Consider the following 19104-nt stretch of genomic DNA (forward strand, 5'->3'; position numbering starts at 1 on the left):
CTATCAAAGCACTTATATCTTAGTTCATTGGCAACATTGTTTTTTCTTCTAATTGGTATAACATTATTTGTCACACTTTACAATATTTTTAAATAGAATTTATTTTTAGAGCAGTTTTAGCTTTATATCAAAATTGAGTGGAAAGTACAGAGAGTTCTCTCTCTCACACACACACACACACACACACACACACACACACACACAGCCTCTCTCACTATTAACATCCAGAACCAAAGTGGTACATTTGTTACAATCCATGAATTTACATTGACACATCATCACCCAGAGTCCACAGTCTACATTAAGGTTCACTTGGTACCGTAATTTCTATGGGTTTGAATACATTTATCATGATATGTGCCTACCACTACAGTATCACACAGAACTGTTTCACTACTCTAAAATTCTTGTGCTATACCTATCCATCCCTTCCTCTCCTCTACTCCTTGGCAACCACTGTTCTCTTTGCTGTATCTATAGTTTAGCCTTTTCTAGAATGTCATCTAGTTGGAATCACATAATACATAGGTTTTTCAGGTTGGCTTCTTTCACTTAACATGTATTTAAAATTCTTCACTGTCTTTTTATGGTTTGATAATTCATTTCCTTTTAGAACTGAATAATATCCCATTGTCTGGATGCACCACACTTTATTTAATCACTCACCTGCTGAAGGGACATCTTGGCTGCTCCCAAGTTTTGGCAATAATAAATAAATTGCCAAAACCTACACAGGTTTAGGTTTCTGTGAGGACATAAGTTTTCAACTTACTTGGGTAAATACCAAGGAGCATGGCTGCTGGACTGTATGGTAAGAGTTCGTTTGTTGTAAAAAACTGCCAAACTGTCTTCCAAAGTGTCTGTACCATTTTGCACTTCCAGTGTGAAAAATAAACACAGCTGGATGCTAGCTAAATTGGTAAAAACAAATTTTATTTAGTAAGCACTGATAGTAGGGTAGAGAGCTGAGCTCCCTTCCCATTTGTGCAGAGGTGATAGGGCATTTTAAAGGGAGGATGGCGAGTGGTAAGGGGAGCTTAATAGAGTCAGAGAGGTGAAAAGTTACAGTAAGTCCCCTACATACTAACGAGTTCTGTTCCGAGAGCACGTTCATAAGTCCAATTTATTTGTAAGTCTAACAAAGTTAGCCTAGGTACCCAGCTAACACAATCAGCTACACAGTACTGTACTATAAAAGCTTCATAATACTTTTCACACAAATAATACATTAAAAAAAACAAAAAATAAAGAAAGCATTTTTAATCTTACAGTACAGTACCTCGAAAAGTACAGTAGTACAGTATAACAGCTGGCATACAGGGGCTGGCATCGAGTGAACAAACAAAAGAGTTACTGACTGGAGGAGGGAGAGGAGGTGGGAGATGGTAGAGCTGAAGGATCGTCAGCCATAGGAGACGGAGGGCAAGCTGCAGTTTCACTCACGCCTGACATTGATGGCACAGGTTCTGGTTCCTTGCTGGATTCAATTCTATCCTCTTGAAAAAATGATCCAGTGATGTCTGGGTAGTACTGTACCAGCTACATCACCGCTGCTTTTACACTTGCTTCTGGACATCCTGGGCTTGAAATAAAGATACTGTACTACTGTACTCTATAGAGTACTATACAATAAAGTATACAAAAGCACAACTACTTGTAGAGGATGCATGCACGTGACAATGTACGCCAGACACGTGAACTAACTTACGTGACTGGACATGTGGACGCACTCTCACATCTTTGAAAGTTCACAACTTGAAGGTTCATATGCAGGGGACTTACTGTACAGAGGGTTGGTCAGTGTAAATGAGATGAGGACAGTTGTGTGTGCCAACTGGCAGTTACTGAAGTTAGGATTCTACCCCTCCCAGGGACACTGGGAAAAAAAGGCCTCATCCTTTCTGATGATTACATTTCAAAGGAATGGTTCTCAGGTCCTTAAGAAAGATACTTCTGAGTTGTTAAAGATACATGTTCACAATTGTAAGGCATTTTAAATGAATGCTGTAGGAAAGGGAAGTCAGGGACTTATCCCTCAGATGTTGGTTAGAAGGAACAGCACATTTTCCTGGCAGTGTTGAGCTTTCTCAGGCAGCCATTTAATGGAGGGGTCAGGTCGTCCTAGGGACACAGCCTTATGCTGCTAGAAGCAATGATAGATTTGGTCATTTCTTAGTGCAAAGTTTTGCATAAAGTTATGCGTCAAAAGATCTGAGGTTCTCATCAGCAGTGAATGAGAGTTCCTGTGGCACTTCATCCTCACCAACATTTGGTGTTGTCAGTGTTCTGGATTTTGGTCATTTTAATAGGTGTGTATTGGTATATTGCTGTAATGTACATTCGCTTGACCACATATGATGTTGAGCATCTTTTCATAGACTTACTTGCCATCTATGTAGCTTCTTTGGTGAGGTGTCTGTTAAGGTCTTTGGCCCATTTTTTATTTGGGCTACTTGTTTTCTTATTATTGAGTCTGCAGGGTTCTCTGCATATTTTGGATAATAGTCCTTTATCAGATATGTCCTTTGCAAATATTTTCTCCCAGTCTTTGGCTTCCTTTTTTATTCCTTTGATTGTGAATTTCGCAGAGTAGAAGTTCTGAATTTTATTGAAGTCTGGCTTATCAGTTATTTGTTTCATGGATCATGCCTTTGTTGTTATATCTAGAAAATCTTTGCCATACCCAAGAGGTCATCTAGATTTTTCTCCTCTGTTATCTCTAAAAGTTTTCCAGTTTGCAAAAGACCCAGGAGAGCCAGCACAATATTGAAGAAGAACAAAGTCAGAAGACTGACACTTCCTGACTTAAAGAATTACTCTAAAGCTACAGTAATCAAGAAATTGTGGGGGCTTCCCTGGTGGCGCAGTGGTTGAGAATCTGCCTGCTAATGCAGGGGACACGGGTTCGAGCCCTGGTCTGGGAAGATCCCACATGCCACGGAGCAACTAGGCCCGTGAGCCACAACTACTGAGCCTGCGCGTCTGGAGCCTGTGCTCTGCAACAAGAGAGGCCGCGACAATGAGAGGCCGCGCACCGCGATGAAGAGTGGCCCCCACTTGCCGCAACTGGAGAAAGCCCTCGCACAGAAACAAAGACCCAACACAGCCAAAAATTAATTAATTAATTAATTAAAAGGGGAAAAAAAAAAAGAACAATTACAAAAAAAAAAAAATTGTGGTATGGGCAAAAGAACAAATAGATCAGTGAAACAAAACAGAGAGCCTGGAAATAGATTCAAATACAGTCAACTGATTAACAAAGACATTACAACGAGGAAAAAATAATCTTTTCAACAAATAGTGCTGGAACAACTGGATATTCACAAGAAACAAACAAAAAAAAAGCAATCTAGACATAGAATTTACACCCTTCACAAAAATTAACTTAAAATATATATGAGACCTAAGTTTAAAATACAGTTATCATCAAAATAATAGTAATATTGTTGAATATGCCTGGCATTTTTTTCTGCCCATTGGTCCCCCACTTTCAACCTTTGGACTATTTCTTCTAACACTGGGATTATCTTGTTCCTGAATATTTGACAGGACTCTCAGTAAAATTATTTGGGTTTTTCTTCCATTTCGGCATAGATTTTAAAAACTGTTTGATATCTTGACTGCTTACAGCTAATCAGGCCTTCCTTCCATCTTCCTTGAGACAGTTTTAGTGATATTTCCCTGAACTTTGTGATTTTACTTAGAATTTTATTTGTATAAATTTGTCCACAATTCTGTTATCTTTTAGAAATGTGCTGTGCCTACAATTATGTCATATCTTAATTTCTAATATTTACTTGTGCTTTCTTTTCTCTTATTAATTTCTGAATAGCTATTTTATTTTTATGTATCAGCCTGGGTTCTACTAGGAGTAGGTACCAAGATGGAATTAAATGTGCAAAGGTTTCATCAAGGGAAATGCTGGTGTAAGAGAAAATAGAGAGGAAGATGGTGAAGATCTAAGAGAGCCACCAGACCACACGCAAGTCTGATTGCAAGAGAAGAGATGGAGGAAAGGCTGGGTAAAGTGCCTTATACAGCTATCCAATCAAAACAGACATGGCAAGGCCTTTGAAAAGTCCCTGAGCTGAAGTCTGCCACAAGAGGAGTCCCACGTCTCCCAGGATCAGGCTTGCATTATGATCCCAGTTTTGACTGGGAGAAGCCCGTGGTCTTGGTGTAAACAAGACGATGATTTCAGAGCACAGCAGCTGTTACTGTTGATAGATTACATGCTCATAGGTCGAGGTATGTGAGGTGCATCCTCTTTGCTGCTACAATTTGTTTTTGTAAAGAACTAGCTTTCTAGTTTGTTAATTCTATTTTATCTTTATTTTTAATTTCATGAATTTCTCCTCTAAACTCTATTATTTTTTCCCTGATACAGCACCTAAATTAGCATTGTCTTCTGCAGTACCATTTTTGCTGCATCTCTTGGATTCTTATATATGAAGCTTTCATTATTCAATTTTGAGAATTTTCTAATTTTTATTATGATTTCTATTATGACCATACCTATTTAGAGATTTATTTTTAACTTTTATTACTTTTTTCTTTAAAGTTATCATTTGGTTTAGAAGTTGACAAATATCTTGAAGAAAAATTGCACATAAATTCTCAGGGTTTTTGATTCCTCAAATACTGAATGCTTGATAACTTTGAAGTGTAATTTTTAGTTACCTCAGGCTAGTGATACCATTGTGATCCTTTCATTTTAGCTTTTATGTCCTCAGTTCAAATAGGTTCCAAGGGGAAAAACTCAAGGAGAATTTGAGGCTCACATCAATGTGTTTTTCTCCCTGTTCTTGCCTCTTAGGTCTGGTTGTCATGGTTGTTTCCTAATAATTTTTAAACCTCTCCTTATATGTATATATGTACATATATGTGTATATGTATGCATGTATATATGATATATAATACTTATAAACATAAGTTATACATATATTGAATAAAGTATATATAGTTTATATTTAAATTTATGCATTTAAACATATATTATATATACAAATATACTATTCCATATATTTTATATATGTATAAATCTATCATCTATTCTTTTATCTACTATTCACCTTGTGTTATCTTCTGTGGGGAGGTTACCTTGATATCAGCTATCCTCTCATAGATATAACCCAAAATGTCATTTTTATCACATTGTCAAGCTTTCTTTGGCCTTTTTGAAAATATTCTTTTTTTTTAAAAAGCTGCTTTATTAAGTTATGGTTGACTAAAACACTTTTTAAAAATATAATATTACTCCCAAATTTATTTGTAAGGTACACATTCTGTTTCTATTCTTTCAAAGGTTATCTTTGGTATTTTAATTCCATATATTATTTAACACAGGATAAATTTATTAAAGTTTTCATATTTGTAAATAATTCAAGGACTATAGAAAGCTCTGTCTCTGATCGTGCTCCTTTTCTTGACTCACATATCCTTTTAATCAAATACCATAGTTCTATCTTTTTTTTACCTTTTTATTTTAAGATATTAGTCACTCTTATTGCTATATTTTGTAGTCAATATATGGTTAGATTTACCCAAGTATTTACCACTTTCTTTACTTGCCATATTTTTCTTGTATGTCAGAACTTCCTTTTAAATTATTTTCCTACTCCTTGAAAAGCACAGTTTTGAAGATTTTTTAAATGAGATTCATTGCTGTTAAACTTTTCTACATTCTGGTATTACTAAAATTGTCTATTTCACTCAAAATTTTAAAGATTTTTTAAAAGTTTCTTTCCAGTGGACATTTTCTCCTGGCCTTTTGAAAAATTATTCTACTATCTTCTCATTTCTGTTTTTGTTATTGTAAACTAAACAGTTAACTCTTTTTTTTTTTCTTTTTTAATAAATTTTATTTATTTATTTATTTATTTATTTATTTGGCTGTGCTGGGTCTTCGTTTCTGTGCGAGGGCTTTCTCTAGTTGCGGTGAGCGGGGGCCACTCTTCATCGCGGTGCGCGGGCCTCTCACTGTCGCAGCCTCTCTTGTTGCGGAGCACAGGCTCCAGATGCGCAGGCTCAGTAGTTGCGGCTCACGGGCCCAGTTGCTCCGCGGCATGTGGGATCCTCCCAGACCAGGGCTCGAACCCGTGTCCCCTGCATTAGCAGGCAGATTCTCAACCACTGCGCCACCAGGGAAGCCCCTAAACAGTTAACTCTTTATAGGTAATTTATCATTTGCCTCTAGCCACTTTTAACGTCTTTTCTTTGTCTTTGGTGGTTAGTACAAAAATTATATATCGATGTGTACATTTATTTTTTTATTGATTCTTTTTGCATTCATTGTTTTTGCTGATTTTGAGTGCATGTCTCTCAACAGAAAATGTTTAGCTGTTACCTCTAAAATATGTCATTTCCCTCATTTGTTAGATCTCATCTATCTTCCAAGTTTTGTAAACCCTCTATCTTCTGACACTGGTTTTGGAGGTGTATTCTAGATAATTTCTTCAGTTCTTACAGTTCACTAATTTTATCATGAACTTTTTAAAATATCTTACTTCTGAACTTCTAGTTTAAATAATTATATAAGTTTTCAAATCTGTGATTTATTTCATAATTTTAAAAACTTTTATTTTGATCGCCTTTTATAATTATTTTAAAATACTGGCAGATTTATTTTGCATTGTGTATCCCAGACTTTCATTTCTTACTAATTCTTGCCAAAATGTTGTGCCATCCTACTACAAAGTAGAAAAATTATTTATTAAAAGCAAATAGAATGAATTGACTCTGCTTGATTACTAGTCAGAAAAGTACAAACTGAAACTGTATTCCAATAGGTACCCTTAAATACTTTCCTTGTTAGTATATTGCTATAATAATAGCAGGTTAGAATGATTATAAATTATTAGGTGAACAAGTAAAAAGGTAGGTTGCATACCTAAGGAGACAAAAGACCTGTATGCAGAAAATTATAAGACACTGATGAAAGAAATTAAAGATGATACAAATAGATGGAGAGATATACCATGTTCTTGGATTGGAGGAATCAACATTGTGAAAATGACTCTACTACCCAAAGCAATCTACAGATTCAATGCAATCCCTATCAAACTACCACTGGCATTTTTCACAGAACTAGAACAAAAAATTTCACAATTTCTATGGAAACACAAAAGACCCCGAATAGCCAAAGCAATCTTGAGAACGAAAAATGGAGCTGGAGGAATCAGGCTCCAGGACTCCATACTATATTACAAAGCTACAGTAATCAAGACAGTATGGTACTGGCACAAAAACAGAAATATAGATCAATGGAACAGGAGAGAAAGCCCAGAGATAAACCCACGCACATATGGTCACCTTATCTTTGATAAAGGAGGCAAGAATATACAGTGGAGAAAAGACAACCTCTTCAATAAGTGGTGCTGGGAAAACTGGACAGGTACATGTAAAAGTATGAAATTAGAACACTCCCTAACACCATACACAAAAATAAACTCAAAATGGATTAAAGACCTAAGTGTAAGGCCAGACACTATCAAACTCTTAGAGGAAAACCTAGGCAGAACTCTCTATGACATAAATCACAGCAAGATCCTTTTTGACCCACCTCCTAGAGAAATGGAAATAAAAACAAAAATAAACAAATGGGACCTAATGAAACTTAAAAGCTTTTGCACAGTAAAGGAAACCATAAACAAGACGAAAAGACAGCCCTCAGAATGGGAGAAAATATTTGCAAATGAAGCAACTGACAAAGGATTAATCTCCAAAATTTACAAGCAGCTCATGCAGCTCAATATCAAAAAAACAAAGAACCCAATCCAAAAATGGGCAGAAGACCTAAATAGACATTTCTCCAAAGAACATATACAGATTGCCAACAAACACATGAAAGAATGCTCAACATCACTACTCATTAGAGAAATGCAAATCAAAACTACAATAAGGTATCACCTCACACCACTCAGAATGGCCATCATCAAAAAATCTACAAACAATAAATGCTGGAGAGGGTGTGGAGAAAAGGGAACCCTCTTGCACTGTTGGTGGGAATGTAGATTGATACAGCCACTACGGAGAACAGTATGGAGGTTCCTCAGAAAACTAAAAATAGAACTACCATATGACCCAACAATCCCACTACTAGGCATATACCCTGAGAAAACCATAATTTAAAAATAGTTATGTACCACAATGTTCATTGCAGCTCTATTTGCAATAGCCAGGACATGGAAGCAACCTAACTGTCCATCAACAGATGAATGGATAAAGAAGATGTCACCCATATATACAATGGAATATGACTCAGCTATAAAAAGAAACGAAATTGAGTTATTTGTAGTGAGGTGAATCAGCCTAGAGACTGTCATACAGAGTGAAGTAAGTCAGAAAGAGAAAAACAAATACTGTATGCTAACACATATATATGGAATCTAAGAAAAGAAAAAAAAAAGGTCATGAAGAACCTAGGGGCAAGATGGGAATAAAGACACAGACCTACTAGAGAATGGACTTGAGGATATGGGAGGGGGGAAGGGTAAGCTGTGACAAAGTGAGAGAGTGGCATGGACATATATACACTACCAAACGTAAAATAGATAGCTAGTGGGAAGCAGCCGCATAGCACAGGGAGATCAGCTCGGTGCTTTGTGACCACCTAGAGGGGTGGGATAGTGATGGTGGGAGGGAGGGAGACACAAGAGGGAAGAGATATGGGAACATATGTATATGTATAACTGATTCACTTTGTTATAAAGCAGAAACTAACACACCATTGTAAAGCAATTATACTCCAATAAAGATGTTAAAAAAAAAAAAAAAGGTAGGTTGCAAAATGATATACAGATTGTGATTCAAATTTAATGTAGAAATATATATTTTTACATAGAGACAAAACGACTATCTTATGTGAACCAAAAACATAACTTGGTGTAAAGGTGATTTTCTATTTATATTGTATAGATTTATACACATAACTTTACATGTTTTTACTTGTGAACAAACAAAAATAACTATACAAGCCTTTTAAATAAATCCTTGCGATATTTTTGACATAACGTCAGGACATGGATACTAGATTTCTGTATTAGCTGCCAAAGAAGCACTTATCTTCCCTAGTCAATTGAAGATAATACGGGAGAAATATACATGCTTAATATATTTATTATGCTTAATATAATAAATTAATGAATTATCCAACGTGCATAGCGCTTTGGGAAAGATAAAAATGATCTCTGCTCTTAAGGAGATTATATTCTAGTGACAAGACAACATATCAAAAAGAAAATAGAGCAAAAGACTGAGCAGACGCTATAATTGTTATTAAAATGCAAGGCAGTATTTTCTCTTAACCTTGCTACGACTAATAAACAGAGGTAAGTCAGTTAAACTCTCTTTTTGTGATCTTCCCCATTTGTCAATGTCATTGCTCTCCTACCTAATTCATGCTGTTGTGAGACACACAGAGTAGTGCCTTACAAAAATAAAAAAAAAAAACATTTGTGTTAGTGGATGCATTACTAACTATTCTAGCGGAGAAGTGACTTAAGTGTTGTTTTATGTCTCAGATGGTGAACATGAGTTAAACAAAATTATTCTTTTTAAATAACCTTATATATACATGTGGGAAGGATAACAGAGGACAGGTGGGTAGCCTCAGTGCTCTCTGTTCACAGACTAAAAGTCTAATTTCCAATGGCTGTTTTGAATTTTTTTTTTTAATTACAAAGGAAACCGGAGAAGATGACAGGATCATCATAATTACTGGGAAAACAATGCGTCTACAATCTAAAACCACATGTAACTAGGTAGGGCTTTTTGGCTTGGTGAAAGTCGCACCATACCACAACTCATGGTCTTTAGGGACCCTATGGGCAAATGTGCATGGTGGTCAAAAAGCCTCTTGGGAGAAAAGGGTTGATAGTTTCCCACTTTCTTTTTTCAGTTTCACGGTCACTGATATATTTCTAGTCATTGGCAAGGAAGGGCTTTACCGACAGTGACGAGCAGAAAAGGGTACAAAAGTTCCACTATGTGAAAGGCTGTCAATGGACTTTGTTGGGGATCAGAACTCAATATGTTGCTTGGATTGTCACGGGAAAAGGCATTATGGAAAGCATGACATTTGGCTAAATCCTGAAATATTTCCTGAAAGCTATGGATAATGAACATATGTTTGATCACTTAATAAGTACAACGTGGCGGGTCCCAGCAGCTCGGGCGGCGGGAGGAGGCGCAGCGGCCAAGCAGCCCAGCTTCGCGAAGGCTCTCGGTGCGCCGCGGCCACCAGGATGCTCAAGAGCAAGGTCAGCTCTGCCGAGCGCCGTGACCGAGGAGCCCAAGAGGAGATCCGCGAGGTTGCCCGCTCAACCGGCTCCCGCAAAAGTGGAAAAGAAGCCAAACAAGGCGGCAGGAAAGCATAAATCTTCAGACAAAAAAGTGCAAACAAAAGGGAAAAGGGGAGCAAAGGGAAAACAGGCCGAAGTGACTAACCAACAGACTTAAGACCTACCTGCAGAAAACGGAGAAACTAAAAACGAGGAGAGCCCCGCCTCTAATGAAGCAGGAGAGAAAGCAGCCAAGTCTGATTAATACCACACACCCGGTCCTATCAGTGGTCCCTGTCTCCCTTCTTGTACAATCCAGAGGAATATTTTTATAAACTATTTTGTAAATGCAAGTTTCTTAGTAGCTCTAGAAACATTTTTAAAAAGGAGGGATTCCCACCTCATCCCATTTTTTAAGTGTAAATGTTTTTTTTTTTAAGAGGTGAAATCATTTGCTAGCTGTTTATTTTTTGGTACAAACAGAAAATAGTGGGATATTGAATATGGGAGGCTTTGATTGTCTTGGGTGTCAGTTTAAGATTCCATAGATGGGGGGGGTAGCTTTTATATCCTATAATATAAAGCATACTAAAATGGCAGTTTGGAGTCATTTGTGCATTTAATGTCTTGAACATTTTAAATTACTTCTCTTTCCATGTTGTTTTTGGTAGAATTGTATCCTAAAGCAAACCACTCACTCCTTGATCTTGGCTCTCCTTGTCAGAATTTCGTGCACTCTGTAACATCTTTGGCCGTGGCAGTCCAGTTCTTCTAGTAACTTTGTTAATGTGTTGTGAACGATTGACGATTTGAGTATGTAGTGTATATGATATTAAATTGTGAATTAGTGGGACTTATGATGTAACAGCATATCAATATTTGAAGATATTGGTACTTGATATCCTGTTAAGGAAAATTTGCCTCCAAATTTTAAGCTGTAAAGTCACTGGAATAACTTCAGAAAAGAATCACAACTACATGATTTTTTAGATTTTTGGTATGTATGTTAAGAATTGTGCACAAATTGAAATGTCTGTGTACTGATCCTCAAAACAACCAATAAAATCTCATTATGAAAGAAAAAAAAATACAACAGACTGTACTATGCATTGTGGGTGATATGTAAGTCCAGCTGTCCCTCAGTATCTGCAGGGGATTGGTTCCAGGACTCACAATGGAGAGCAAACTCCGCGGATGCTCAAGTCCCTTATATAAAATTGTGTGGTACAGTTGGCCCTCAGCATCCCTGGGTTCCACACCTTCCAATAGGGAGGGTAAATTGTATATATTGTATACAAAAACCATCCTCCAAGAACTCACATGCTAGAAAATAAAGGTAAGTTACATATATTAACAATTACATTATGAAGCAGACACTGATAAGCACTAAACTTACAGATGAATTTTTATATAAAAGCAGAAGGGAGGTTTTACTTCTATTACTTGAAATTGAGAAAGATTCTACAGATGAGGTGGCAACGGAATTGAACTTTAAACTTTAAAATGTAAAAGATGGATAGATTCTCTTGATACAGAGACACAGGACAAGGCATTCATGATTGAGGACAGTAGATAGCTAACGAGAGAAAATAGAAAACATAGGATGGATCTGGGTAACAATGTGCAGTAGTTTTGAAAAGGACAGAGGTGGGAGAAACAAAAGGATTTAAGGAGGGCATGTGCCAGATCATCATAGGCCTTGAGTATTTGGATAAAAGTAAGATATTCATTCCTTTTGTAATCTAGGCTTGTAAAATATATAAAATAGTATAATTCAGCATCATGTAAAACTTGAAATGGATTGAAGAGAATTTATAAACAGTGTGATCTATTGGAAGCATTTGTGCCACTGTCCAGATAACAAATAAGGTTGGAAAGCAGGATAGGGGAAGTGGAAATGGTGACAACCCGTAAAGATCAAACAGAGAAGGAACTTGGCAACTGTATGGTTTATATTTGTACAGGGCCTTTTGCTATATACTTTGCATACTAACTCTGTCCTGGATTAACTAGCTTTTCCCATTCTTCCGTTCCCTTTTCTGTTTTTTATCCTTTGACACTGTTGTCTTACATATATATATATACATATGTATATGTGTGTGTGTGTATATATATATATATATATATATACACATATATACTTATATATATATATAACTCTTTAGCTTTGGGAAAATTATATTAAAAAATAGAAAGATATAAAACACATTAGAACTGATCTTTTATTTTTTATCTTCCTAAAGCATAACATAAAACTAAAGTTTGCGTTGTACTCCCCTCCTAGTAGTAATTATCATGAGTTTGATGTATGTAATTCATGTATCTATATCTGTAATATTTGATATCTCTAATGTACATTTAAATAAACATGCATAGAATCATCTACATCTTTTTTCACTCAACATTCAACAACAAACTAAATTATGAAAATGATGCCTATGATCCAGCAGTTGGGCTTCCTGGTATTTCACCAAAGGAAGTGAAAACTTATGTCCAAACAAAAACCTGCACACATATGTTTATAGCAGCTTTATCCATAATTGTCAAAACTTGGGAGCAACCTTCAGTAGGTGAAAGGAAAAACTGTGGTACATCTAGACCATGGAATATTATTCAGCACTAAAACAAAATGAGCTATCAAGTCATTAAAAGACACAGAGAAAACTTAAATGCATATTACAAAGTGAAAGAAGCCAATTTGTAAAGGTTATATATTGAAAGATTACAACCATATAACATACATGAAAGGGAAAAACTGTGGAGACAGTGGAAAAAAAAAAAAATCAGCAGTTGCCAAGGCATGGAGGGATGAATAGACATAACACAGAGGATTTTCGAGCAGTGAAACTACTCTGTATGATACTATGATGGTGGATACACATCATTACAAATTTGTCCAAATCCCTACTATATACAACCAAGAGTGAACCATAATATAATCTATAGACACCGCATGATAATGATGTGTCAATGCAGGTTCATCAGTTATAACAAATGTACCTCTCTGGTGGGAGATGTTGATAATGGGTTTGGCTATGCATGTGTGGTGACAGAAGGAAAATGGGAAACCTCTGTACCTTCTGATCAATATTGCTGTTTAAAAAATAAAGTTTATTCATTTTGTTTATGGTTTCCTTTGCTATGCAAAAGCTTTTAGCTTTAATTAGGTCCCATTTGTTTATTTTTGTCTTTATTTTCATTACTCTAGGAGGTGGATCAAAAAAGATCTTGCTGCAATTTTTATATCAGAGTGTTCTGCCTATGTTTTCCTCTAAGAGTTTAATAGTATCCAGTTTTACATTTAGGTCTTTAATCCATTTTAAGTTGATTTTTGTGTATGGTGTTAGAGAATGTTCCAATTTCATTTTTATATGTAGCTGTCCAGTTTTCCCAGCACCACTTACTGAAGAGACTGTCTTTTTTCCATTGTACATTCTTGCCTCCTTTGTCATAGATTAGGTGGCCACAGGTGTTTGAGTTTGTCTCTGGACTTTCTCTCCTGTTCCATTGATCTATATTTCTGTCTTTGTGCCAGTACCACACTGTTTTGATTACTGTAGCTTTGTAGTGTAGTCCGAAGTCAGGGAGCCCAATTCCACCAGCTCTATTTTTCTTTCTCAAGATTGCTTTGGTTATTCATGATCTTTTGTGTTTCCATACAAATTGTAAAAGTTTTTGTTCTAATTCTGTGAAAAATGCTATTGGTAATTTGGTAGGGATTGTTTTGAATCTGTAGGTTACTTGGGTAGTATATTCATTTTATAATATCGATTCTTCCAGTCCAACAACATGGTATATCTCTCCATCTGTTTATGTCATCTTTGATTTCTTTCATCAGTATCTTATAGTTTTCTGAGTACAGGTCTTTTGCCTCCTTAGGTAGTTTTATTCCTAGGTATTTTATTCTTTTTGATGTGATGATAAATGGGAGTGTTTTCCTTAATTTCTCTTTCTGATCTTTTGTTGTTAGTGTATAGGAATGAAAGAGATTTCTGTGTATCGATTTTTTATCCTGCAACTTTACCCAATTCACCGATAAGCTCTAGTAATTTTCTGGTAGCATTTTTAGGATTTTATATATATAGAATCATGTCATCTGCAAACAGTGACAGTTGTACTTCTGCTTTTCCAAGTTGGATTCCTTTTATTTCTTTTTTCTTCTCTGACTGCCGTGGCTAGGACTTCCAAAACTATGTTGAGTAAAAGTGGTGAGAGTGGACATCCTTCCTTGTCTTGTTCCTGATCTTAGAGGAAATGCTTTCAGTTTTTCACCATTGAGAATGATGTTTGCTGTGGGTTTGTTGTATATGGCCTTTATTATGTTGAGGTAGGTTCCCTCTATGCCCACTTTCTGGAGAGATTTTTTACCATAAATGGGTGTTGAATTTTGTCAAAAGCTTTTTCTGCATCTGTTGAGATGATCATATGGTTTTTATTCTTCAGTTTGTAAAAAGGAAAGACAACCCATAGAATGGGAGAAAATATTTATTTGCAAACAAAGTGACCGACAAGGGATTAATCTGCAAAATACACAAACAGCTCATGCAGCTCAATACCAAAAAAAACAAACACCCCAATCAAAAAATGGGCAGAAGATCTAAATAGACATTTCTCCAAAGACGACATACAGATGGCCAAGAGGCACATGAAAAAATGCTCAACATCACTAATTATTAGAGAAATGCAACTCAAAACTATAATGAGGTATCACCTCACACTGGTCAGAATGGCCATCATCAAAAAATCTACAAACAATAAATGCTGAAGAGGGTGTGGAGAAAAGGGAACCCTCCTACACTGTTGGTGGGAATGTAAGTTGGTGCAGCCACTATGGAGAACAGTATGGAGGTTCTTTAAAAGACTAAAAATAGAGCTACCAGATGATCCAGCAATCCCACTCCTGGGCATATATGCAAAGAAAACCATAATTTGAAAAGATACATGAACCCCAGTGTTCATTGCAGCACTATTTACAATAGCCAAGACATGGAAGCAACCTAAATGTCCATCGACAGAGGAATGGATAAAGAAGAAGTGGTACATATATACAATGGAATATTACTCAGCCATAAAAAAGAATGAAATAATGCCATTTGTAGCAACACAGATGAACCTAGAGATTGTCATACTGAGTGAAGTAAGTCAGAAACAGAAACACAAATATTATATGATATCGCTAATATGTGGAATCTAAAAAAAATGGTACAAATGAACGTATTTACAAAACAGAAATAGAGTCACAGGTGTGGAAAACAAACTTATGGTTACCAAGGTGGGGGGGAAGGATAAATTGGGAGATTGGGATTGACATATACAGACTATTATATATATAAAATAGATAACTAATAAGAACCTACTGTATCGCACAGGGAACTCTACTCAATACTCTGTAATCACCTATATGGGAAAAGAATCTAAAAGGGAGTGGATATATGTATAATTGATTCACTTTGCTATACAGCAGAAACTAACACAATATTGTAAATCAACTATACTCCAAAAAAAATTAATTTTTAAAAAGTCTGTTAAAAATGAAACAAACATACATTCACACAAATGATGCCAAGGTTTCGAGTCTCAATACCTAGGAGGTGGTACAATTTGCAGAAATACGGTAAAAAAAAAAAAAAAAAAAAAAAATGAGAGTAGAGGCCAGGTTTGGATGACGAGCTGTGTTAAAAGTTCATTTTGGGACCTGTTAAAATCGATGTGCTGGCAAGACATCCTAGTGGAAAGGCATATAAGGCTGGTTGAAACGTGAAACTTGATTGTCAGAAATATATCAGAACTTTATGGAAGTTATTCTCAGTAGAAGTGACTGTTGAAGCCATTTAGGATTTTGTATTTTAAAACTACTTCCCTAACCTTCAAAGTTCTCAAGGACTTTCATTTCCTAGACTTATGACTGAAGGGGGAAAAAAAAAAGCAAAGTATGTAAAATCCTGCAGGCCATTTTTATGTGTTTCAACAGAAATTAAGGCCTAAGACAAGAATGTTTAAATTCTTCTGTTCAGTTTTAAACTTTAGAGACATTATCATCTTTATATGTGCTACTGATATAACAATAAATAGTTGCTCTAAAGTATATATTAAAAACAAATTATGCCCTTAAATTAGGAATAGGCCCTGTTTTCTTTTGAGAATATAATTTGCTTTTAACAGAGAAATGTCTTTTCTTTTTTGCACACATGTAATTTTTTTCACTTTTGTACTTCTGTACCAGACTTCAATTAAAATTTTATTCACAATCAGGCATGTCATTTTATTTAAGTTACCTACTTAATCCAAATTGAAGTGTGTGCCCGAGAAGCCCTTTCCAAATAATTAGAAAGTTTCTTTAGTTTAACCTAGATCAAGTGCTTATATTTTAAGACTCACGTGAATAGGCTTCCTAGCAATTACCTGAAATCTGTCCCTGAGCTTTTGACATTAAACAATTAAGCTCTATTTCTTGACTTTCAATTAGTATATTCATATCCCACTCCATATTTGATAAGTTGATTAATGAATCACCGAGCAATTTCAATCCTGTCAAAATAACGAAGAATTCATGCTATTTGTTCTACTAACTAAATTTAAAATCTTAATTCAGTCTCTGAGGCAGAGTTTAGCACTGGGAATCTTAAAGAAAGATGTGGAGTGGGAGAGAGAAGGGTAGGTGTTTCCAGAGAAGTTCTAGAGATCATGTTGGTAGGAGAGGTAGAGTAGGCAGATCCAGAGAGCTCACAATTCTGTATGCAATTGTTTTGGCTTCATGGTAAGAGTATATAATATTTTTGACTATTGAAATGTTATAAAAATATTTGGTTCAGAAATATCCCCTTCAATTCTTCCAAATGCAAAGAACTGTTTTAATGATTCTGTTTGGAAATCAGATGCTATATTCCTCTAGGAACCAATTATTCCTGCTGAAACATTTGTTTGCTGTCATGTAGACATGGGTTAGGTGACAGAAATCACAGAATTTCAAAAGATTAGCAGAGGCAGAGGAGAGAGAGAAAAAAAAAAAAAAAAAACCTTTAAAGAGCCTTAGGGGCAAACATAGAAACAACCCACACAGAAAAATTGAAGCAATGATGAAAAATTCCTCCTTTGATGTTTTACAGAGGCAAATAAAATGTGGAAATAATGTTGCTCAAAATAAATTTTCTTTTGCACTTGTATCAAACTACTTCTATATAGGATTACATACTGTGTGAGGTGAAAAGTAAAAAAGAATGTATAGCAATCGTTTTATCATGCAGTCAGATTTACTGATGTCACATATGATAGGATATAGTACCAACTGACTATTTTGGGGACAAAGGACATTTTTAGAGTATAAGCATCAGAAGGTCACCTAAACCTAAAATATTTAAAACACTAATGAATGTGAAAGATGATTTTAAAGAATTCTAAAGTCACTATTGGCTAGTTCTTTCTCTGGTGACTTGGAATTACAGGAAGGTCAAACTTCTACAGCTCACTGTAACGTCACTATAGTCATTAGCCAATCTTTTTCTCCCTCTTCAAATATTTTGAGGTAACCTTCCATGTCCAAGGCTATTGTACTTTAGCCTTACCAACTGATATCATCACTCTCGCTGCCCCTCCAACATTTGGCACCTGAATATTTCAGTTAAGTGGAAACCACTCATTCTTCAATTTTCACCATGAACACATTTTGGCCGGACTATTTTTCTCCTATCTCTTCTCCAGCCATCTCCCAACCTCTAGTTGTGCTTGTTCACTACTGGCTATACTTGCCCTTTGGCACAATTCTAGCCCTTCGCTCTTTTCCCTGAACTGCCATTTCTTCTGTGATGAGTCTCTTTACCCCTTTTCTCTGCTGTAAACCAGGGAACCTGTTATCATACACGAGCAAACTCTCCCCACTTCACCTCCTACCCTTGGAGAATGACATTTCTTTTCTAGAAATAGCCCTCCCATCATCTATTTCATCACATTCCCTTGTCTGAAATCCACAATCTCTTCCAAAATAGCACTTCCCCACAGAACTGTCCCAAGAGAGGGTTAATCTCTTACGGCCTGAGTTTCCAGCTCACTGCTCCGTTTTCTTAGTTACTCAAAGGATTGTTTGTGAGGTCCCAGCTTCTACCATGGAGTAAGACTACATTTTAGAGCATGAACATCACAGCTTTCTCCACATGTGCATCGCCGGTTTTCTTAACGTCCGCAGTGCCCTGTACCTACCTCACTGTAGCACTTGGGTTTCCCTTTTCCCTTTCTTCCTAATTGTCTTAGTATTTGTGTATCATTCACACTGATGGCAAATGGTGCACTTTGATGGATCAAGTTCTTTGACTAAAATTCCCCATCATTCTTTCAAAAAGACTCAGATTCCAAGATCTCATTTTATGTCCCCCATTATCACATATTAATAAAGTCTATTTTAACTATTAAAATCATTGATTTAAAAAAATTTTAGAACACTCCTAATCTATCAAATATCTGCCTTTTTAATGGTTGGTCACCCCCAGCTCTTTGGTGCTGGGAAGTCACACGTATTTCCTTACTGCCCTTTTACTATTACATCTTGTTAACCAGCTCCAAGTAAGTCCTCACTACCTCCTAGCTATTCTTTTATTTATTTCTTGTTTTCTCCCAATTGTATTCTCCATAGCGGCTCTTTCAAATCTTTTCTGACAGTACTTAGGTGTGGAATCAGGGTCTGTGGATTCTCCATCTTTCTTATTCTTTTTTCAAACCAAAAATAATTTTCTCATAGATAACTGAGGTCATGCTTTCATCAATCCCAACAATCAGAAACCCCTCCACAGTGTCTGCGTATCATCACTTAATCATTTCTTATCTCTTCTCCAAA

The 19104-nt window shown here is 36.0% G+C and overlaps 1 pseudogene; it reads left to right on the plus strand.

The window, feature by feature from the left end:
- Window positions 1–10244: 10244 nt before the first annotated feature.
- On the plus strand, window positions 10245–10545 carry LOC137757075 (non-histone chromosomal protein HMG-14 pseudogene; annotated as a pseudogene).
- The last annotated feature ends 8559 nt before the right edge of the window (window positions 10546–19104 follow it).

The sequence above is a fragment of the Eschrichtius robustus genome, chromosome 2 (assembly GCF_028021215.1).
Source record: "Eschrichtius robustus isolate mEscRob2 chromosome 2, mEscRob2.pri, whole genome shotgun sequence".
Classification (NCBI taxonomy): Eukaryota; Metazoa; Chordata; class Mammalia; order Artiodactyla; family Eschrichtiidae; genus Eschrichtius; species Eschrichtius robustus.